Here is a 23,991-nt window from a genome sequence, read left to right as displayed (position 1 = left end):
GTTCATTGAGGGAACCATGAATGCCTACATACACATACTGAAGCAGAGCAGGATCCCCTCCCTTCAGAGACTGGGCCACAGGGCAGTATTCCAACATGACAATGACCCCAAACACACCTCCAAGACGACCACTGCCTTGCTAAAGAAGCTGAGGGTAAAGGTGATGGACTGACCAAGCATGTCTCCAGACCTAAACCCTATTGAGCATCTGTGGGGCATCCTCAAACAGAAGGTGGAGGAGCGCAAGGTCTCTAACATCTACCAGCTCTGTGATGTTCTCATGGAGGAGTGGAAATGGACTCCAGTGGCAACATGTGAAGCTCTGGGGAATTCCATGCCCAAGTGGGTTAAGGCAGTGCTGGAAAATAATGGTGGACACACAAAATATTGACACTTTGGGCCCAGTTTGGACATTTTCGCTTAGGGGTGTACTCACCTTTGTTGTCAGCGGTTTAGACATTAATGGCTGTGTGTTGAGTTATTTTGAGGGGAAAGCAAATTTACACTGTTATACAAGCTGTGCACTCACTACTTTACATTGTAGCAAAGTGTCAATTCTTCAGTGTTGTCACATGAAAATATAAAACAAAAATGTGAGGGGTGTACTCACTTTTGTGAGATATTGTATGTACACACACATACTGTATATATATATATATATATATATATATATATATATATATATATGTGTGTGTGTGTGCATATGATTGTCTGTTTACATTTGCTTTAAAGAGATACTGCCATAACAATACATGTATGCTAACAACAGTGGGCCAGATTCACGTAGAATCGTGGCGGCATAACGTATCGTAGATACGTTACACCGCCGCAAGTTTTCATCGCAAGTGCCTGATTCACAAAGCACTTGCGATGAAAACTACGCCAGCGGCCTCCGGCGCAAGGCGGGCCAATTCAAATGGGCGTGTGCCATTTAAATTAGGTGCGCTCCCGCGCCGGACCTACTGCGCATGCTCCGTTTCGCAATTCCCGTCGTGCTTTGCGCGCCGTGACGTAATTTTTTCGAACGGCGACGCGCGTAGCGTACTTCCGTATTCCCGGACGTGTTACGCAAACGACGTTAAATTTTAAATTTCGACGCGGGAACGACGGCCATACTTTAGACAGCAATACGATTGCTGACTAAAGTTAGGGCACCCAAAACGACGACTAAATTTGCGACGGGAAACTAGACTAGCGGCGACGTAGCGAACGCGAAAATCCGTTGTGGATCGCCGTAACTCCTAATTTGCATACCCGACGCTGGTTTACAACGCAAACTCCCCCCAGCAGCGGCCGCGGTACTGCATCCTAAGATCCGACAGTGTAAAACAATTATACCTGTCGGATCTTAGGGCTATCTATGCGTAACTGATTCTATGAATCAGTCGCATAGATAGAAACAGAGATACAACGGCGTATCAGGAGATATGCCGTCGTATCCCCTTTGTGAATCTGGCCCAGTATTTCAAAAAAATACATCAATTAAAGTAGAACTTAAAGTAAAGTCTTTACTACCACTTTTACCTACAGGTAAGCCTATAATAAGGCTTACCTGTAGGTATAAAGAATATCTCCTAAAACTGTACGGTTTAGGAGATATTCCTCTCGCAATGCGCCGCTGATTGCAGCGGCGCATGTGCGGGGGGGATCCTCAGCTAAAGGGCCGACAGCCGCCGAACCTTGCTGGAATGAAATCTCCCGTGCGCATGCGCGGGAGTGACGACATCGCCGCTTCAGCCAATCACAGCGCTGGAGCGGCGATACCCGGAAGACACGCCAGGCAAGATAACATCTCGCTCGGCGTGGACCAGGTAAGTTCTCTACACCTCGTTTTAAGGTAAGTATTTCATAATGAGCTAATATGCGGTGCATACTATCTCATTATGGCTTTTGCCTTACAGAAAATGCGGGTATACAACCGCTTTAAGGCAAAACTTTTTATTTTTGGATAGAGTAAGGGAGTGTTATTTGCCATCTGTGCCCCATTGGGAGATTTTACCTTCACTTTCTGGCCCATAACCAAACAGGAAGTGAGACAAATCTCTTCAAATTAAGGGCATTCCTTGGGACCCCCCATTGTGTTCCCACTGGAAGATTTCCCCTCTATTATTTTTCTGGAGACAACACAAAATGTGGGGTTTCTTTTAATTTCACTTTCATTGATGATAGTAAACAGGACAAATAGAGTGGGTGAATCTTTCTAACAGGGACACAGACAGCAACAAATACAGCTGTTCTAACCCCTCAACACTCTATCCAAAACTAAAAAAAGTCTTGCCTTTAGTTATACTTTAACTTCCAAGTACTGGCTCTGGTGGGGGGGGGGGGTCACAGCCAGGTAATACTGTTGTCAGGATGCATATATCCTAATAGTGGGGGAGATTTACTGAAACCGGTGCACACTAAATCTGGTGCAGCTGTGCATAATAACCAATCAGCTTCTATCTTTAGCTTGTTCAGTAACCCGCCAGTTCACACTGCCGCAACTTGTCATGCAACTTGAGAGTTTAAAGTCCCATGGCGAGTCACGGCGGATTAACGGCAATGGAACCATCCTAATCAGTGGGACTCAAAACGCCTCGACTTCAACACTATTTGCATTGACTTCTGAAAAAGAAGCCGTAAACAAGCTGTGCAGGGATGTCAGGTTCAAAGTTGCCGCAGTGTGAACAAGGGTTAAAGCTTTCAAAATTAAATCTAGAGATTGGTCACTATCCACAGCTGCACCAGATTTTGTGTGCACCAGTTTTAGCAAATCTCCCCCAGTTGACAATGCATTTAGCCAGTTTAAAATGTGACAATGTAAATACTTTGGGTAGGTTAGGGTAATTTGTATTATACCATTAAAATGCAATATTTTTCATTTTCCCAATGTTATCTTTCCCTAACAGTCTCAATAAAACCAAATAGATGTTTATATACCTTTAACACTCAAATATTTATTTGAAAAAAATTAATAAAATGAAATAAAAAAAAGTAAAACTTTTTTTTAAGTATTAGTTGTCAAATTGATGAAGACCCCATTAAAAATATTGCGTTGGTCTTAATAGACTTTGAACAGAATGTGACAATTCCATTATCTCCTTTTGCTTTAGTAAGAATTCAGAAATTTTCGAGCTCCATCCCTAGAATATCTGTATTTTTGGACTAATTTCACATCTGAAAGGGACTTCTGTTACACTGGAAAACAGAACAGATTCATAGTTCTTTTTTCTCTTTTATATCAAGTATGCTCTGCGTTTATATTCATTAGAATGGCATGACTTTTTATTGAGGTATGCTCCATCTCCAGCTTATTTTGTTTATTTTCACTTATATCCTCCAAAAATCTGAACATTTTAGTACAGTGCCAGATCCAAAGATACTATTAGTCAAAGTTAAAAGGAATAAAGGAGCAAAATCTTTATAAAAGCTTTTAGCTAATGGAAAACCAGAAATAAAGGCTAAAAATGTATTTTTATCCTCAAAGGCAATGTTTAGGATATTGTATAAGTTGATATCATGCCAGGTAAACATAAATATTGCATGACTCACGGTCACTTTACAGCTCCGATACAGGGCTTCTGTGGAAGGCAACGTGATCTCCCCGGTTGTCATCAGAGGGAGATCTCGGCCCCTCCCGCAGAAGCCATGTATCGGAGCTGTAAAGTGGCTGCGAGTCACATGATCATTAGAGATGACTTAATGGCGTGGCTGGTAGTGATTTCAAATTTTAACTTAATAAACACTTTAATATTCATGATTTCCAGCAAGCAAGCCCCAAATGTATTTTTACATGTTTATGATGCAAATTTTCACAGCAAAATGGAAAAAGCCTTTTTGTTTATAGAGCTCAATGGCTAAAGCTCAGTTTACACTCCCTGAAAGAAGAAGAAAAGTGACTAGTCCCCCCCTTGTCTCCTGTTCTGTTTGTTACCATACAGAATTTCAGTTAGAGAGATATTCTGAAAGGAAATAGCCACTATTGTACTTTTTCTATTAAAAACCCATTAAATAAAGTTATATGAAAAAATAAAAGATCTTTTAAAATCCTGAAACTTTAAGTAATGTAAAGTAAAATCAATTCAAAATGTAGAGCTTCCATTTAAAGAATGATTTACCCTCGAGGAAATAAAGTTATAACATAATAGCACACAGGTAATGCTAAATGGCACTATTGACTGTAGATCTTGATGAGGTGCAGCCTTTAAAGTGCTGAATATTCCACATAAGGGACATTTCAGGAGAGCCATAGAGAAAAATGCCTCTGTCTTCATCTTGGTGCATTTGCTGGGCAGTAAGTGGAAAATCTGGCACCAATAGAGTAAAGGCTATGCAAGCCTCAGACCGCAGAGTGAACTCCTTTTAACGTGATCTGAGTTAAGAAATTGTAAAACAAATATAGTATATATACATAGTCTGGGTGTGGGGGCATTGCTGGTCTTTTAAAGGTGCATTCATCCTTGAAAAAGACATAGTGAATTCTATAAAATGCTGAATTTTATTGTTTTGGTAAGAGGAGAATAGGTAAAAATTGGGGAGATTTCTCCCTAATTTCTTGCTCCTGTAACAGCCCATGCAATACAATAGGGCTATGCTTGTGTCCAGGACAGAAGGGCAAGTGCAGGTCAGAAGCGCTGATTTCACTGGCAGCATAATTGATTGCCAGGATGCATTTTATTTCATAAAGTGAACCTGTCCTAAGTGAAACCATTTCAATAGTAACAGTGCTGATATAAAGGTACCTTGTGGGTACCTGCAGGTACCAGTGTTAGTTTTCATATTGATTACTGTGTTCTGTGGACCTCCCTTGCATCTTAGACCCGAGCCGTAAACACGAAGCCTTGCCTTTTTGGCCAAGTCGAGATTATCCACTTCAGGCTTGACATGTTGCACTTCCATGTTACACTTGCTGTCCACCTTTTTTATATTATGAGCACTGATAGATATATATATATATATATATATATATATATATATATATATATATATATATATATATATATATATATATATATATATATATATATATATATATATATATATATACACACATATATATATATGTATATATATATGACATACATTACATAATTTTTTTTATTTTATACTATATAAAGGAAAAAAAGCCATAAAAGAAAAAAATAGTTTCCCTTATTCTCTGGGAAAAAAACATATAAAATACAATTCCCAGGAGAGTACAAACCCTCCCAAAATGAACAGTTTTTGGAAAGTGAACATCTTAAAGTGGTTGTAAAGGCAGAAGGTTTTTTTTATCTTATGTATTAAGATAAAAAACCTTCTCCCCTCAGCCCCTAATACCTACCTGAGCCCCATCTCTATTCTGCGATGTGCATGAGTGCCTCGGTCGTTCTCTCCCTCCTGATTGGCTGAGACACAGCAGTGGCACCATTGGCTCCCACTGCTGTCAACCAAAGTCAGTTAGCCAATCAGGAGAGAGATGGGGTGGGGCCGAACCGTGGCTCTGTGTCTGAATGGCTGCTTGCTGTGGGGGCACTCGACAGGGACCAGGAACACTGAAGAGGGACCCGAGAAGAGGCTGCTCTGTGCAAAACCATTGCACAGAGCAGGTAAGTATACAATGTTTGTTATTTTTAAAGAAAAAACAAGACTTTAGTATCACTTTAAGGTGATATTGTTTTTTTTCCACAATTTTTGGGAAACATGCTGGTATTGAGGTGGTTAAAAATAAATTAAGATATGCTCAGAATCCAAAAGCCACTCACTGAAGCCAGATGTGATTCTTCCGTTATTAGTGGAAGAAAGTTCCTTTGAGCTTGAAATTGCATTGCACTGATATTGCGTTGTGTGCAATGGCTAGGTGTCATGCAAAAACTTGAGGAAAATAATAATCTTTACCAGCAAAAGGCATTACATGCCAATTTTTTGGGACCTCTCAGGGATCCCGTGAGTTCCCAAAAATTTGGTCGGCGGTGCCTGTTGCTTTATGTAAAAATAAAAGGGACATCTTCACTATACCAGTTGTGCTGGTGATGATTGTTATTTTCATATGATCACATGGTGGTACCATCCACCAATTCACTATATCACCCTACATTAACTGTTCTTTATAGATAATACCAAAACACTTTAACCCCCTTAAAAAGACCACATCCAATGGTACTCAACAACCCCCCAAAACAATCACACAAGCATTGGTGGTCAGCGGCACTTTAACAACCCCCCCCCTCCCAACCCCCAAAACATCATTGGATCATTGATGATCAGTGGCATTTTAAAATCAGCTATACCCATCATTGGTGGTTGCTGGCTCACTACACCCTCTTCTCCACCACCAAACAATCCCGACAACATAGGTTAACATTGGCTCTTTAAACCCCTTTGCAATTCTTTTGACCACTTTGTTTTTATCTATTTTCATGCAGTTCAGTTTTAAGGCACCCCTAAGGGTGTTTATTCATCCCAGTTTAAAGGCCAGTTTAAAAGCTTAACATGCCTCACTTCTACTTTTTAAAATTAATTTCACTATTTTGTCTCATACGATTAAATAATTATTACTACCACCTTATGACAAAGTCATCAAAAAATCTGTGTATTTAAAAAAAAATTGTAAAAATGAATTTAACAGACCCACATTTTTCCAGAAAAACATGTTTTCCAGACTTATGACAAATACATGACATATTTTTCAATTTTATATTATTGTTTTCTTAAATAACTTAGGCAGGAAATACCCATTACGACTGACCACAGAAACAAAAATCCTTTTTTATTTAAAGAGAAATTGTCACTGAGCTAGATATCTGTGTAGGTAGCTTCCAATGGAAGCTGCAATTGTCTGATTGGCTACACTTTGACACCTATACAGCGTTAGGTTTTATTTCCCTGGAAATATTGTGTAGCCTGAGGCCTCGAACACACGACCGAGGATCTCGACGGGCGAAACACATCGTTTTCCTCGTCAAGTTCCTTGTTAGGCTTGTCGAGAAACTAGACAAGCTTGCTTTGCGTACACACAGTCAAGACAAAATCTCCTCGTTCTCAAACGCGGTGACTACAACACATAAGACGGCAGGGGAAGTTCGATTCCACTGGCACAACTCTTGGGGCTGCTTTTGCTAATCTCATGTGTTTGCGTGTTAAGTAAAAGTTTGGTAAGAGACTATTTGCACTTTTCAGTCTGTTACAGCTTGAAAAATGTGTTATCTCCATTACAAATGCTACTTTTACTCCCGTCTCATACTTTATTCTGAGCAAGCGCGGGTTTCTTAGCATACACATGCTCGAGTTTCTCGTCGAAAACCAGCCCGTCGAGGAACTTGACGAGCCAATTTGAGACTTCCATCGAGGAAATAGAGAACTTGCTCTCTTTTTGGCTCGTCGAGTTTCTCGACAGTTTCCTCGACGAAAATGTACACACGACCGGTTTCCTCGGCAAAAAAATATCTCCCAGCAAGTTTCTTGCTGGTTTTTGCAGAGAAACTCGGTTTTGTGTGCGAGGCCTAACAGTCAGACAATGGAAGCTTCCAACCAAAGGTGATTACAACAATTCAATGTCTTGATAACAAATTACCTTCTTCCTATCTACAGCTAAAACGTATTTTGTTGCTGAAACATAGAACATAGATAGCCCCCGACCAATGGTGAAGTGTAAGGAAAAATAGCCAGTTATTGCCAAAACCACCTGCTGGAGCAACCATCTCTAAAAGCTTTATTAAAATTGAGTTTTCTACAGTTCAATAATTGATATCTCTTGAGTGTTTGAAAACCCTGGTGAAGGGAGACCCATGTAATCCCTGAAACATATTGGCCTATTAATAGAATTTTTTATCAAAAAAGAAAGTCCTTCCTTAAACTTTATCATTGGTCTTGCTTTCTGTATAATATTCTAGATTTTAGATAGCTTGCCTGAAACTCCAGCTAATGGACGTTTGGTTTGAGACTTGCCTTACCATTGCACTTTGACATGTAGAACCCTAATGCCGCGTACACACGATCGGGCATTTGCCCGGCCAAATTACATTTGAATTCCGACGGAATTCCATCGGAAAAAAATAGAACATGTTCTATAACTAAACTCTGATGGAATTTCTGATGAAAAAACTCTGATGGGGCTACATACGATCAGAAAATCCGATGGAAAAAGTCCATCTGACTTTTTCCATCTGAAATTCCGATCGTGTGTGTGCAGGGCATAAGGCCTTACAGAAACACCACAGAACCCAAACCTGTAAGGTTTTTCATTGCTGTTCATGTCCCTGTTGGGGGGGGACTATGCTCACTCAGGACAGGAAGTGATCTTTACAATGGAGACACAAAAAAAACTGAAGGAGTTTTTCTTTTCCAGTCTTAGTGACAACCACACCTATACTTCCCTCATATACACACATGAGCGCACACACCTCTTGTATGGGCATCACAGAGATAAGCATAACAAGGACAGGATGTGACAGAAAATCTTCCCAAAGGGTCACAGAAAGACATATAATCCTGATAAAAGTGCAGGTTTTTCCACTATAAAAATAGTTTTGTGAAGCACAGCTAGAGTGATCCTGTGTAGACCCGAGTGAAGACCAAATGAAGACCATAGCATGTCGTTTTGAATAAAACTTTTTTTATCAAAGTGGTCTTTGGCCAGATTTGTTTTTCATTTAAGGCATTTCAAATTGATTAAGGAAATGGGGTCTTCACAAGTAAAAAAAATGGTACAAGGGCAGTTTATAAAAATTAGGAAATGATAAGTTGGGACAACCAGGTTTTATTTTTCTTACAGAAAATCAAACAATAATCTGATTAGCCACAATGACCAACAACTCTGGTTTTCTCCATTTTCTTTTCTGCAGATTTTTACACCAAGCCCTAGGGGTTTATCCTCAATGTAGCCATTACAGGATCTTATAGGACACATACAATTAAAATCCATGCACTTTTAAAAACTGTTCCATTTTGAAACTCCCTTCACAACAGCTGAGAGCAATTTCCTCTAATCAAGAAAGTGTATAGAGTAAAATTTTATGCCGAAATAAATGCATTGTGAATAATGGCTACCAAGTTGTCATGAATCCACAGGAGCAGGATGTTGTGTGAGAGAGGCTTTGTTTCCTACTGACCAAAATCCTAACAGAATAATGTCTTTTTTTTTTTGTGAATCCAAAGCTGAAAAATAGCTTACCAAATTACATGTTTATTACACATTTTGTGTTTTGCCTCTTCTCCTCTAAGGATCTTGAATAGAGCCAAGCAAATCATTCCTTTATGTCCCTGTGGCCTACTGTACCCACACAATCATAGTTTTTTATTAGTGCTTTCACATTGTGTTGATATCCTTTAGATGCTTTTACTAACATTATGAAGGACCCGTCAGTTTACTGCGAAGGAGAATAAAGGCCAAGAAGCCAAAATGCAGGAAAACAAATCTCAAGGCTTCATAATTAACATTGACTTATAACAAGAGTCGCACGAAACACTGAAAGTACAAAAAACAACAATCTGTTCAGAACAAGCCATAATGTATAGAGCCTTTTATGTAAATTACACACAGCTGCTTTATGCCTATTAGCTCTCATTAGTGCCAGATATAAAAACCATGGCTGGATTGTTCTAGGGCTTTTGAAGCGGTGATGGATAATATCCAAAAAGTTAAAGTTGAGGTTAGACCAAAAAAATTCTAGTATGTAAGATATCTGAAGTAGTTTTGCTGTTGCCCAATCTGCCTTTTTTACAGAAATCAAAGAAATTCCTTCAGGTCCTTACCTGAAATCCTAAGTGAGGCCACCTATTTTTTTAATTATACCAACACATTTTGTATGACTGAATCCCAAACTGACTTTATTCTGTTCTGCACACCTACTATGCTGTGACCCAAGAAGAGAATCTTTACCAAAATGTTAGCAAAGCCAAATAACAATGACCAGATAACCCATTGAACATACTCGTCACCCTTTCAGCAAGTTTAAAGTGGTTGTAAATCCCATTCATGAAATCTGACCTGGGCACATATATCTGTAGTGTTTACTTATGTCTCGCCAAAGTTCTGAGTGCATTTTTTCTCTGGTGCTCTGTTCCTCTGTTATCAGCATGAGTCACTTCTGACAAGCTCTCTGACACATGAGGAGGGAGCTTAGAGGTAGATAAGCGGCAAGCTTGTCTATTCAGAATACAGCTCTGCATGTTTCTTTGTTCCTCTGCCTGTGTGGAGGGGGGAGGGGGGGTGCCTTTCCTCCAATCAACTCTCACATGGTGTAGGCCCAGACTCCAAACCCACTGCTGGAAGAGGAAGAAAGATTTCTAACATGATCTGCACTTTTCAAAGAGTGTAGAAAAGGGAAGACTGCAGATATAAAATAAAAACTTATGTAGGGAGATTTGTAATCTCTGTTTATCATCTGAGGCCATTCACTTCACTGGGTATATGTGATGGTTTACAACCACTTTAAGTAAGGCTCAGAGAAATAAATGATTTTATATATATATATATATATATATATATATATATATATATATATATATATATATATATATATATATATATATATTAGAGCTGTGCAAATTAACTTTTAATTAATCGATTAATCTTTAATTTTTTTGATCGATTAAAATTCTTTTGATTGGTACTCCCCTCTCCGCCGGCTTCTGGGCCTTCAGGGAGTTCTGTTGGAGATCCGGTGACATCACGGACACCGGCGGGGCTTGCCGTGTCCATCTGAAGGGCTCCTTTGCTGTGCCTTCATATCTGCATGCCGGCGGGACCTTACTATCTGCCACACGCATGGGCTGTTACACTTCCCTCTATCAACCCGGGATTCTACAACTATCCACTGGGAGTTGTGATAGTTCCCTTCATGGGACATCTATATGCCGACGGACTGATGTTAACCTCTCCTCATCTAGATTCAGCAGTGGTATCGTTGTACACATTTTTATACCAGTATCATACTTAGCTACATGTTTTTATGACTGCTTTTGGTACTGTTTGGTATTACTCGCACCATTTTTACAGTTTATGTAGCTACATCGATTTTTATCTCCAGTGCAATATTTATTTGGTTACCTACTTGAAGACTATAAAAATGTAATGCTATTCCCATTGAGCGCTGCCTTTGTGTGTTTTTTGTATCCTGCTATCCATTTTTCAGGGGTTGGTAGCTGCACTGGGAATCAGCCTGCAAGGAGATCAGCTAAAAGTAGTTGGATCTGTATGTGCGTTATAATTATTCAAAATTAGTCGATTAATCGATAAAAACAAAAACGATTAATCGAACAGAAAATTTTTGATCAGTAACAGCCCTAACATATATATATATATATATATATATATATATATATATATATATATATATATATATATTTGACATTTTCAACTAGTGCTGCAGTCTATTCACCTCTCAGCCTTGCTTGTGTAATTTCCCTCCTTCTTTGCACACACTGTAATACCCTATACATGTCTTTGCTTTCAATCATATTAATTTATTTGAATCACATGTTTTGAGAGGGGTAGTGGTGTATGTATTACATTTTCATTCCATATAAATTAACACTCTCTGATACATTAACCATGTTGTTTATATGTCCTAGATCAGGGTTTCTCAACTCCAGTCCTCAAGGCGCCCCAACAGGTCGTGTTTTCAGGATTTCCCTCAGATGAAATGGCTGTGGTAATTACTAAGGCAGTGAAACTGATCAAATCACCTGTGCAAAATAATCGTAAGCCTGAAAACATGACCTGTTGGGGCGCCTTGAGGACTGGAGTCACAGATACATAAAGTGTGCTATTGTATGTTACTCACCACTGATTTTAAGCTTGGACAATTGGCTATGCTTACTACACAGTCATGTGGCAACTCGTCACAAACACATTTGCCAACAAATTTTGGCCCTGATCCATAGTTTAAGAAACACTTACAACAGTAACAACAACAGTAATAGAGAAGAAAGGTTCAATATTTTTCAGCATTGGAACCATCTACTACCTAGTGGTGCAGGAGACTTTAAAATTATAAATGCAGTTTAAGTTCCTGCCAACTGCTACCAGACCTTTGCCTTTTTGATTCCTTCTTTCTAACCATACTAGAATCCACTTCTATCATTCTTTATTTTCTTTCAAATTCTAATGTCCTCTAAATGGATACCCTTACATCTACAATTGTTCTAGCTTGACAAGAGTGAGAGAACCCAGACTGCGGAGTGGGGTCATAAGGAGGCATTATGGTGTGATTGTCTTTAATCAATGGTGGTGAGTAGGTTCCCTTTTCCAACCTGCTAGTTCTAAGTGGTCTCCTTAAAATGGCTAATATCGTTTTTTTCCTTCTTCATTTAAATCAAAGTGATCACACTCTAACTGATGCCTCTTTATTTACTACACTTCCCCATCTTTCTGTTGGTTGACTACATAGACAACACCTCAGGACTCTCCAATTAGAGGGCTTCATGATGCTCTATGATGAAGGCTGCTTTCGCACTGGGGAGCGGAAGGCGTTGGCTTTTAACCCCCGCTAGCAGCCGGAAAAGGGTTAAAACCACCCGCAAAGTGCCGCTGCAGCAGCGTTTTGCCGGCGGTTTGGCGACGCTGGCCATTTATTTCAATGGGCAGGAGCGGTATATATACCGCTCCTTCACCGCTCCAAAGATGCGGTGAAGCAGGAGTTTTTTTAACGTCCTGCCAGTGAGACTGCAGGGGAGCCATTTTTCAGGCACTTTACAGGTGCTATCTTTAGCCCAAAAGTGCCTGAAAAATGCCCCAGTGTGAAAGGGGTCTAAGGGATTGCGTATGTGAAGAGGCTGCCTGTGGGTGGTTAACCACAGCGGCAGAGGTAGTGTGTAGTTATATAAGCTTTGTCCTGTGAAAAATGTATACAATTATCTGTCCTGTGAAACTGCATCTACTATTTTTCTGTATGAATGGGGCATAACTGAATATTCTCAGGATATATTCTCTGCAGCTTGAATGTTATTCATTGAAAAAAAAGTGTGAATGGCAAAAATACCGCATTATGACCACTGGATAGAGCTGAGGAGCAAACCTATTTCCTGTTATACTCGCCACCATCTAGTGGCCATAATGCAGTACTTTTCCCATTCATTCACTATTCAAAGAATAACATTAAGGAGTAAACCCTCCTAAAAAAAAGACCCTGCAAGACAAAGGCATAATGAGCTAGTATGCATAGCATACTTGCTCATTTTGTAGTACTTACTTCCGATCTAAGCCTCCGCAGCCGTCCATGTCTCCCCCTTCGGCCGCCGACATGTTGTCCCGCAGTGACTTCCGTGTATTGCAACTCTGACGCTGTGATTGGCCGGAGCCACCACATGTGCGCGGCAATGGCACAGTAAAACTGAAGCAACGGCACATAGTGCCATTGCTTCAGTTGGCTTAAGTGCGCATGTGCCGCATGACGTTGGCACATGCAAATACAGGGATATATCCTAAACCGTACAGGTTTAGGATATATCCTTGTTAGCTACAGGTAAGCCTTAATTTAGACTTACCTGTAGCATAAAGTTGTAAACAAGGGTTTACAATCACTTTAAAACTGCAGAGACTAAAGCCCGAGAGCATTTGATTTTGCCCCCATTCACACAAAACAAATGTACCTGCATTTTCCAGGATGAATTATTCTCCAATTTTTTTATAATACATTTTTATAAATAATTTTTTTATAATGTCATCTCATAGTGTTCACTTTAAGAGGACATTGTAGAGCTCCTGTTTATCAATTCCTGACGTGAGAAAAGAAAAACAGAGAAGGTAAATTATAGAGCGTATGTTTCCTGGAAAGAGAAAATAAAATGTTGCAAGGGCACTCCCTTGTAAAGTTAGTAGCTATTCACATGCATTATATAGGCCATCACTTCCGTCAAGGAGACCTGCAAGTCTATTGTCTTGGCAAGGACTGTATAAGAACTGTTTCATGGCTAATGGGAAGAGCCATGATCCTCTTTGAAATTGTCTATGTAGGCAGAAAACTCAGTAATCCAGTTTTTACATTTTTGGGATTCATTTACTAAAACTGAAGAGTGCAAAATCTGGTGCAGCTGTGCTTGGAAGCAAATCAGCTTATAACTTCAGCTTTTTCAATTAAGCTTTGGCAATAAAACCTGGAAGCTGATTGGTTTCTATGCAGAGATGCACCAGATTTTGATATTTTCAGTTTAAGTAAATCAACCTATTTGGACCCAGAATACAGTGTGCATTCTGTGAATACTCGAAAGCTTGCTAGAGTCAAAGCAATCTCTCATGCCTCTTGAACTGTATTTTTTTATTACCTTAGACCATTTGACCAGAAAGGTCTTTACACCTGATATAAATGACGCAAACTTTGATTAACCTCCCTGGTGGTAATCCCGAGTGTGGCTTGGGGTTAAATTTCAGTACCATTTGTGGTAATCCCAAGCCACACTCGGGAATGCATTGCAGAATCCTGGTCCAGGTTTCTTACCTTGTTCCCAGGATCCTGCAATATCCCCCCCACTGTGTCCTCTGCCCGATGCTCTGTGTTGCAGTCACCATTCCCTGCGAGCTTCACAATGCATGGGGGCGGAGCCTTCGGAAAATGCAAAACGTACACAAAACATAACACATACAGTACACTGTAATCTTACAGATTACATTACTGTTTCAAATCATTTCATACCCTGTTTGTCCCTAACTCTTTGTCCAGTGCCCTGCATGCACTTTCCCTTTACGTCAAAAGTGGTTTTAGAGCAGCTAGAAAACAGCCATAGTACATTAGAATCACTTGCAGAATTGAGCGATAGTAAATTGTGGGGAAATTAATTTTATTATTATTATATTGTTATTTTTTTATAATTATTTCGAGTTCTTTATTATATTATAATTTATGATTTTGTGTTTCAAACTTTATCATACCCGGGATGCCTACTAGACTCTTGTTTGGTCAGATTTAAGTGAGTTATTCCTAAGAATTACAGGCCTACAGTATAAAACGCCAAATTTCCTTGCAAATAATGGTACCGCTTTCAGCACCTAAAATCTGAAATAATCATACCGCCAGGGAGGTTAAGTGAGTTATTCATAAGAATTACAGGCCTACAATATAAAGCCAGGGCTTTTTTTCTCAGAAAACAGGTGCAGGAACTCGACCACGACTTCCCAAACCCCCACACACCCTCCAAACCGCACCAAATAGTGGGTGTGGTCAAATTTTACTAACAGTGGGAGGATCTTAATGCACTCCTGGTATTTAGTGCCCCTTTAGGTACCAAGTGCAGAGTTGACGGGGGGGGGGGGGTTTACACACAGAGGGCCAGATCCACAAACGAGATACGACGGCGTATCTACGCATAGCTAGCCCTAAGATCCGACAGGTGTAATTGAATTACACTGTCGGATCTTAAGGATGCAATTCTAGGCCGGCCGCTAGGTGGCGAGGCCATTGCGGCCGGCGTAGAATATGCAAATGAAGATTTACGGCGATCCCCGAACGTCCCGAACGGCCCGTCGATCTAAATCTACGTAGTTTCCGTCGGGTTACGCCGCGTAAAACTAGGGCTGAGCCCTAGTTCTCCTAAGCCATGTTAAGTATGGCCGTCGTTCCCGCGTTGAAATTTAAACATCAACGTCATTTGCGTAAGACGTCCGTGAATGGCGCTGAACGCCATTTACGTTACCGTCTAAGCAAATGACATCGGTGCGACGTCAGTTAGCGCAATGCACGTCGGGTAATTTACCCGACGGAGCATGCGCAGTACGTCTGGCGCGGGAGCGCGCCTAATTTAAATGGAAATCGCCCCATTCTATTTGGCCCGCCTTGCGCCGGCCAGATTTAAGTTACACCGCTGCAAATTTCCAGGTAAGTGCTTTGTGGATCGGGCACTAACTTGGACAATTTGCGGCAGTGTAACTTAAATGGGAAAAGTTAAGTTACGCCCGATATTTGTGGATCTGGCCCAGAGTGCAGAGTTTGGTGGTGTGCTATGTACAGTGTAGAGTTTAGGGGTGCTCTGCAGGGATCGGAGTGCATCCTCTGTGACCCAAGCCCACCCGATATTGAAGCCTATTAGTTCCTATGGCTCTAATCAGATGCATAACAAAAAACTGACTGCTGTAATTTATGCGCCCGGTGACCCGAAAGGAGCAGCAGTGGTTGTGGATAGATTGATGCTATGCATCAATCTATCCACTTCATATAGCGGGTGGAGAGGAGAGAGGGGACAGTGCGCCGGGCGCCCCTAATGGACGGGCTGCCACTGTGAGTATGTCCATTCTGGGTTCCCTTAGCACAAATCTGGTTCAATCAACAGAAACTGTTTCTTTAAAAAAAAAAAGATCACTGTAAAAGTTAAGTAATTGCAGTATAAGTATAGGCTTCAGTGAGACCTGATTATTGCTGAATGTAAGGCAGAGAGAACTGGGCAGAGCCTGGAGAAAAACTCTCTTATACTACTGGGCTGATACTGAGCTACAAGGACGGGAGCCAAATGTGCATAAGAGCGCTGACAGAGCACTAGACAGGTACGTGCAAGGAGAATTCCGTCTACATATTTTAATTTGTACTTTTACGACTTCAGTAAGTGTGCTTGTGCTATAGGAATAGTCATTTGGGAGCAGCGCCGAACTGAAATCAGTGTCGCTATATGTGTTACGTAGTTATATAACTCAATTACAGGCAGTTTATGAGCCCAGCTGAAAGTGTGTATGATGGCGTTCTGGAATGAGAGTGGTAGGGAAGGACTTGGACTGGTAGCAGAAGTCTGAGTGACTCCAGCTGCTCATAGAGTAAGAAGGGAGAGACGGAGGAAAAAATTGTTTGTGAATATGTTGTGTTAGGCTTCACAATGCTTCCACTGATGATCCTTAAGGCAATTTACTGCATGTGTTTAATACGATTAGAATTGTGGGGAAGTCCTACCCACACAGATCACATAAAAGCCATGAAGAAATGACACAGCGGCGGTGAGAATAGCGTGGAATAAATCCAGAATCTCAATTAATACTGTAATAAAAGAATGCGTAGGATGGCAAAGAAAGTCTCTAGTATGGTTCGTCCGACAATGGCAGCATCTGAAGTGAGCCCTGTAAATGGATGACAAGCACGGAAGAAAGGTGATGTCAAAAATGTGCGCCATTAATAATATTTAAAACACAGAAAAATATTAACCACTTCAGCTCCGAAAGTATTTTCTCACTTCCTGACAAGGCCATTTTTTGTGATACGGCTCTGCGTCGCTTTAACTGACAATTGCACGGTCGTGCGACGTCGTACCCAAACAAAATTGATGTGCTTTTTTTCCCCACAAATAGAGCTTTATTTTGGTGGTATTTCTCCTCAATCTCTTTTTTTTTTTTTTTTAAACAGTTATACTGATACAGTACATATATATATGTACCGTATATATATTTTGATTACATTATAAAATTGGATAACATTCTATATTTTAGTGGTATTTGATCACCTCTGCGGTTATTATGTTTTGCTCTATAAACAAAAAAAGAGCGACAATTTAAAAAAAATGTTTTTTTACTTTTTGCTATAATAAATATCCCCCCCCCCCCCCCCCCCAAAAAAAACTAATTTCTTCCTCAGTTTAGGCCAATATGTATTCTGCTACATATTTTTGGTAAAAAAAAAATCCTAATTAGCGTATGTTAATTGGTTTGCTGAAAAAGTTATTGCGTCTACAAAATAGGGGATAGATTTATGGCATTATATTATTATTATTATTATTGTTTTTTTACTAGTAATGGCGGTGATCTGTGATTTTTTGTGGGACCGTGACATTGTGGTGGACAGATCGGGCACTTTTGACACTTTTTTGGGACCAGTGACATTTATTCAGCGATCAGTGCTATAAAAATTGATACACTGATTACTGTATAAATGACACTGGCAGGGAAGAGGTTAACACTAGTAGTGATCAAGGGGTTAAATGTGTTCCCTGGGAGGTGTTTCTAACTGTATGGGGGATGGGCTGACTGGAAGAGGAGAAAGATCGCTGTTCCTAATCACTAGGAACAGACAATTTCACTCTACTCCCCTGACAGAACGGGGATCTGTTTGTTTACACTGGCAGATGCCCGTTCTGCCTCTCTCTGGAGCGATCGCGGGTGGCCGGCTGGTTGGCAAGCGGTTACACATCTGGATAACAGGAAATGTGTCCTGAAAACCTCAAGCTGTTTTATAGTAAAGCAAGTATTAGAGGGACATGGACCAGATATTTCTGATGCCTAACTATGCTGATAGGATTGGTCTCCTTCACGGAGTAAGGCTGCATTCACACCTTAGCGCGGAGTTTTGTACCGCGATTTGCCGCGACAAATTGCAGCGTTTTGTACCGCGATTTGCCGTGACAAAACGCGTCGTTTGTTAACCTTGTTTTCGCTGGAGGGGTGATTTACACATTGTCGGCTATGCCGAACGCCGAAGCCGCCTGAAAAAAAGGGTCAGGGACTTGTTTTGAGCTTCAGGCATACGGCGTTTCGGCGTTCGGCGTGGAGATGTGAACCATCTCCATAGAGAACAATGTTAAATCACCCCTCCAGCGTATTTTAGGCTGCAATAGCGTCGGGCTTCAGGCGTTAAAACGCCTAGGTGTGAATGGAGCCTTAAGGAGCCTATTTCTGACCCACACTCAGTATAGCCTGCCTTTTTCCTTCACATTGCACCAACATGAGCAAAGACTGCATAGCAACATTATTATAGAACCACTGGCACTTTTGTTTTTTGTTTTTTTGTTTCACACTGGGGCGACTCGTCAGGCAACTCAGCCGCCTGACAAGTCGCGTCCCATTCTATTCAATAGAACCATTCTAATAGGAGCGACGCAAGTCGCTCCGACTTAGAAAAAGGTTCTTGTATGACTTTGGGGGTGACTCGGGGCGACTTGCATTGACTTCTATACAGAACTCATTTTGCAAGTCGCCTCTGAAGTCGTCTTCAGGACGCCTTGCCGAGTCGCCCCCAAAGTCGTGCCGCCCCAGTGTGAACCGGCTCTTACTGTACATGTTTATTACATTTTGTCAAAACAAGGAAAATGCACACTTGTCACATAGGGGTTGATTTATTAAAGGCAAACAGACTGTGCACATTTCAAGTACAGTTGCATTCTGCAAGTGCAGTTTCTCCAGAGCTTAGTAAATGATAGACATGTGCATTCGTTTTCGTCCCACTGCATTTTTGTCAGAATTTCGGGTGTTTTCTTTATCGCTTTAACAAACGAAAACAAAATCCGAAAAATGTGACATAAAAATGCTTTATTTTCATTGCTACAACAGTTCGATATAGATAGGAGATTCAACATGACGCTGACAATAGCAATCTGTGTCTATCGAATCTGCAGCCGAATGTGCCTAACCTCTATTAGTCTAAAATTATTCTACATAGAGAGGAAAGGGTCAACATTATAGAGACAGTGTTGTGGTAGACCATTTCACATGAACGAGGAAGCAGCGAAAAACATACAAACGTCAAATCTGTCATTGAAGGCTTATGGTGTCTGTCGAAAGTTCTAAGAAGATTCGACAAGCAGCTAAACTGTACGACGCCACAATTGTACATTTCCGGTCAAATGCCCGGCCCATAGGCTATAGAAGAATTTGAATGTTGGTTGACTAGTAATAATAATTTATAAATATAATTATTACTAGTGTCATACAACATTAGAATTCTTCTATAGCTTGTAGGCGGAACATTTGACCGGAAATGTACAATTGCGGCGTCGTACAGTTTAGCTGCTCCGTCGAATCTTCTTAGAACATTCAACAGACACCATGAGCCTTCAATGACAGATTCTACCCTAATTAATTTGGATTTTCGGACGAATGCTTTTTTTTAACGAAACAAAATGAATAAAAACGAATTTCGGGAGTAACTAAATACATTTATTTTTCGGACGAAAACGAAATTCTAAAAACAAAATATTTCAGTGTGCACATGTCTAGTAAATGAGCAAAAATGCTGCGTAGTACCATCATCCAATTATGCGCAAGCAAAAAAAAATTGTGTCCTTTTCCTTGCATGTGATTGGGTATTCTTTACAAAGTGAAGCTTTAACGTATTTACTAAGTCCTGGAGCAACTGCACATGTAGAGTTCAACTGCACTTCCATAGTGTATACAGTATTTTGTTTGCCTTTGGCAAATAAACCCCTCAATGTCATGAATATACAGTGCAGAGAAGCAAATCCTTTATATTGCTTCAATAGTCAAGTGCTGGAGAGATACCAGATACTGTGAAGCCTCGTACACACGACCGAGAAACTCGAAGGGCGAAACACATTGTTTTGCTCGTCGAGTTCCTTGTGAAGCCGTCAAGAAACTCGACAAGCCAATTTTCTCCATTCCCGTCAAGGAAATAGAGAACTTGCTCTCTTTTTGGCTCGTCGAGTTTCTCGACAGTTTTCTCGACGAAAATGTACACACGACCGGTTTCCTCGGCAAAAAAATATCTCCCAGCAAGATTCTTGCTGGTTTTTGCCGAGGAACTCGGTCGTGTGTACGAGGCTTTAGTAACACTATAGAGGTGTATACAATTTTTTGTGATTTTAGTAAGCATTCCTTTGTTCACACCCTAGTAATATTAATCATAAGCAGTCACTGCAAAATATGTTTATTTAAGGTTTTAAGTCATATTAGGGTCTTGTCTCAAAAGTAGAGAAGGGTGATCAATGGTTCCCCTGGCTCCTTAAACTCCATTTCAGACTGAGTAGGGAAGAGTCAGAACCTCTGTGGGTTTTATAGGCAGCCTCTTTTTCCTTCTCCCTGATAAATGGGTTTCGAAGGGATAGAAAGTTTGCGTCCATGCTGGCAGAAATAAAACATTCTTTTTAGTAGAATAAGGGAGGTTAGAACCTTAGCCAGTGTTTTATTGTTGTTTGTGGCTTCCTGTCCCAGTGACACCCTTTCTTTTTGTTTCTTGTCCTGGACTTTTTCCAGAACATACCACCAGGGGAGTCACGTGTAGAGATAAAGGCCAGATTCTAATTTAACCCCAATGACTATCTAAAAATAAAACTTTTGGCTGGAGCTTTCATTACTTTCACAGTCAGTGTTTCCATGTCTGGCCCTTGCTTTCCTGAATGTCCCCCATTATGCACTTGCCAATTATTTTTCACAGCCACACAGTCAGTCACTTCATACAATTATAATTAAAAGCACCAAAAGTGTCATTAAACCCATTAGCAAACATTATTATTGTATTTCGACTTACCAATTCTTAGATGCAGTGGCTGCATTTGTTTTCTTTTGTAGGCTTTCTTTCCTTTATTTTCACCTGGTGTTCCTGCTAGTAAGTCTATTATTTTTCAATAGAACAAGCTTTCCTGCAAATATAGCAATTCCAGTTTAAGACAAACCATTTACTACTTACAATGATCAACTTTTATGTATTGCTATAAAACTTTTATCTCACAGGGGAAAAAAACGTTGTTGTAGCTGCTTGTGTAACATCAGTGTGAGCTGGAGTTCGGCTTCAATTTTTTAGTGTACAGTATCTAAATCTACTGGTAATCTAACACTCCCCTCCCATAAGAATGACAATGCTGCAGTCCAAAGGTGCCCCTGTTCTCCCTTATCCAGAGTGGAGGCACTCTAAGGCCCCTCTCACACAAATGGACTGATCGGGTCCGCCTGTCAGTTTTTCAGCAGACCTGATTTGTATCTAACCATAGCTCTTTATGGAGCAGCGGGTGTCAGTGGACATGTGTCTGCTGACACGTACCGGCATCTAATCCGATAATGTCTACTAAAAACAAACAGATCAGGATTCGTTCCCTAGCCATCAGGCGGATCGGATGACAGTCGGGTAAAAACAGACAGGAGGTCCATTTCCATCCAACTGCTCCATAGAGAACAGCGGGCTGTGTATGTGTCTGCTCTGCATAGCGTAATGAATACTGACCGGTCATCTGCCTGCTCAGCGGGGATCAGGAGAGAGATCCCCTCCTGAGCAGGTGAATCCATTTGACAGAGTCCGCCCCCGTCTGAAAGGAGCCTAATACCGCGTACACACGATCAGGCTTTTGCCCAGCCAAATCACATCGGAATTCCGATGGAATTCCATCGGAAAAAAATAGAACATGTTCCATATCTAAACTCCGATGGAATTCATCAGAATTTCCAATGAAAAAACTCAGACGGGGCTACACACGATAGGAATATCGGATGGAAAAAGTCTGTCTGACTTTTTCCATCGGAAATTTCGATCGTGTGTACGCGGCATAACACATGAGATGTGTTACTGGCCAGATCACAAGGTGAATACAGAGGGGCAACAGCCTAAAAAAAAAGAAATCAATTGCAGCCCCTATATCTAAGGATTGGTAAGCTGCAATGTTGTATTGCTGCACAATAGAAACATGTGGCCATTTGTAATGAAAGTGAAAGCTTGATCTACTTGCTGGCTTGTTGACAATCTTTTCAGCAATTTGGAACAATTTTTAGGCATTTTGCTGAGGCATCCCTGAAGTGCCCAAGGGCACCCCAGGGTTCCGCGCCAAACTGGTTGAAAACGGCTGGAATAGGGAGTGACTAGAACCCATGTAGGATGAAACAGCTGGTAGTAAGTAGAAATATTCCAACATTTGGGTGAAATACCTTCCTAGACAATTGTCACCTTAAAATGTTGTGTTTCTCATTACTGACCAGGGACAGCGGTCACAGAGATAAAAATGAGAGGGTGATCTCCCCCTTAGCAGTGATAGAGACAGCATTTCACTACTCTATCCAATACAAGGAAAAGGGTTTTCCTACAGTATGCTTTAAGCGTGGAAAATTGATCAAATTAGATACAAGGTTGTTGTCTTACTGACGAAGGTCATTTTGAGTGTCAGAGTAAGGGCGTATACCTGAAAGTTATAGGGAAAGCGTTACAAGTTTATTTTTTATTTTTGCAGATGCAACTAATTGACAATTACCATCTATATTTTTTTCTAAATCATTCATTTTAAAGAGATGACTAAATTACTTTAAATCCCCCGTCTGCAGTTTTGATCCACTTTACTGGATGCCAATAATCTGATGTTTTTTCAACTTTCAACTTTTAAAAAAAATATATAAATGTAAGCACTTTGTGAATTTACTTTTCCAGAAACAGCATTCATGCATACCAGGTACATGAGTTCATACACACCTTTTTTTACAGCAATAGAGCCAACAAGTAGTTTACCTTCCTGTATGTCCATCATTATAGCTATGTGTCTAAAGGAAGAGGACGAAAGAGGTAGCAAGGGTTCCCCAACATCATGACGCCAGCCAGTTACTTAAAGTATAACTAAAGCCTCGTACACACGACCGAGGAACTCGACGGGCGAAACACATCGTTTTCCTCATCGCGTTCCGTTAGGCTGTCGAGGAAATCGACAAGGCAAGTTTCTCCATTCCCGTTGAGGAAAAAGAAGACATGCTCTCTTTTTGGCTCGACGGGATCCTCGACAGTTTCCTCGTCAAAAAATGTACACACAACCGGTTTTCTTGGCAAAAAAAAAATCCCAGCAAGTTTCTTGCTGATTTTTGCAGAGAAACTCGGTCGTGTGTACGAGGCCTAAGGCTCCTTTGGAACGGGCTTGTCCACTTGGCGGACTACGCTTACTCATCGGGGGGATCGCTCCGTTGATCTCTGCTGAGCAGGCAGATGACATTTCCATCTCCGCTCACTGTGCTCTCCTCTATGGGAAGATCGGATGAAGACAGATCAACTGTCAATTTTCATCTGATACGCCAGACAGATGGAAAATAGGGTCACCATCTGTCTGGATTTCATGGACAGGATTGGATTGGATAGCAGCGGGTATCAGTTGACATGTCACCGCAGACAACCGCCACTCAATAGGAGTGAATGGAGGCTCCAATCAGGTTCGTCTGAAAAACTGACAACTGACGCTAGTGACGGACCGGCCTCTGCCTTCCCTCAAGCTGCGCTGAAGCTCTGCTGTACGTCACACAAGTTACAAGCCTTGTAAGTGATTTTATGGATTAAAACGACTGTATTACACTAACTCTGCCTCCTTGTGGCTCATTGTGTTGGAGCCAAACACTTTGCAGATTGAATGAAAAAGGGGGTCACGGGTGTCTAA

The 23,991-nt window shown here is 40.8% G+C and overlaps 1 protein-coding gene across 3 annotated transcripts in view; it reads left to right on the top strand.

The window, feature by feature from the left end:
* Positions 1-23,991, top strand: part of THRB (thyroid hormone receptor beta) — a 554,536-nt gene that overhangs the window by 194,751 nt on the left and 335,794 nt on the right. Inside the window, exon 1 of one of the 3 annotated variants that reach the window (XM_040352999.1) lies at positions 15,852-16,435. The exons of the other annotated variants lie outside the window; for them this stretch is intronic. The gene's annotated coding sequence lies outside the window, so the exon portion shown is untranslated. Of the gene's footprint in view, positions 1-15,851; positions 16,436-23,991 lie in introns of those variants that run through there. 3 annotated transcript variants of the gene reach the window in all.

The sequence above is a fragment of the Rana temporaria genome, chromosome 5 (assembly GCF_905171775.1).
Source record: "Rana temporaria chromosome 5, aRanTem1.1, whole genome shotgun sequence".
NCBI classification, from domain to species: Eukaryota; Metazoa; Chordata; class Amphibia; order Anura; family Ranidae; genus Rana; species Rana temporaria.
Note: the sequence above shows the minus strand (reverse complement) of the source record. Positions and strands in the feature narration are given on the sequence as shown.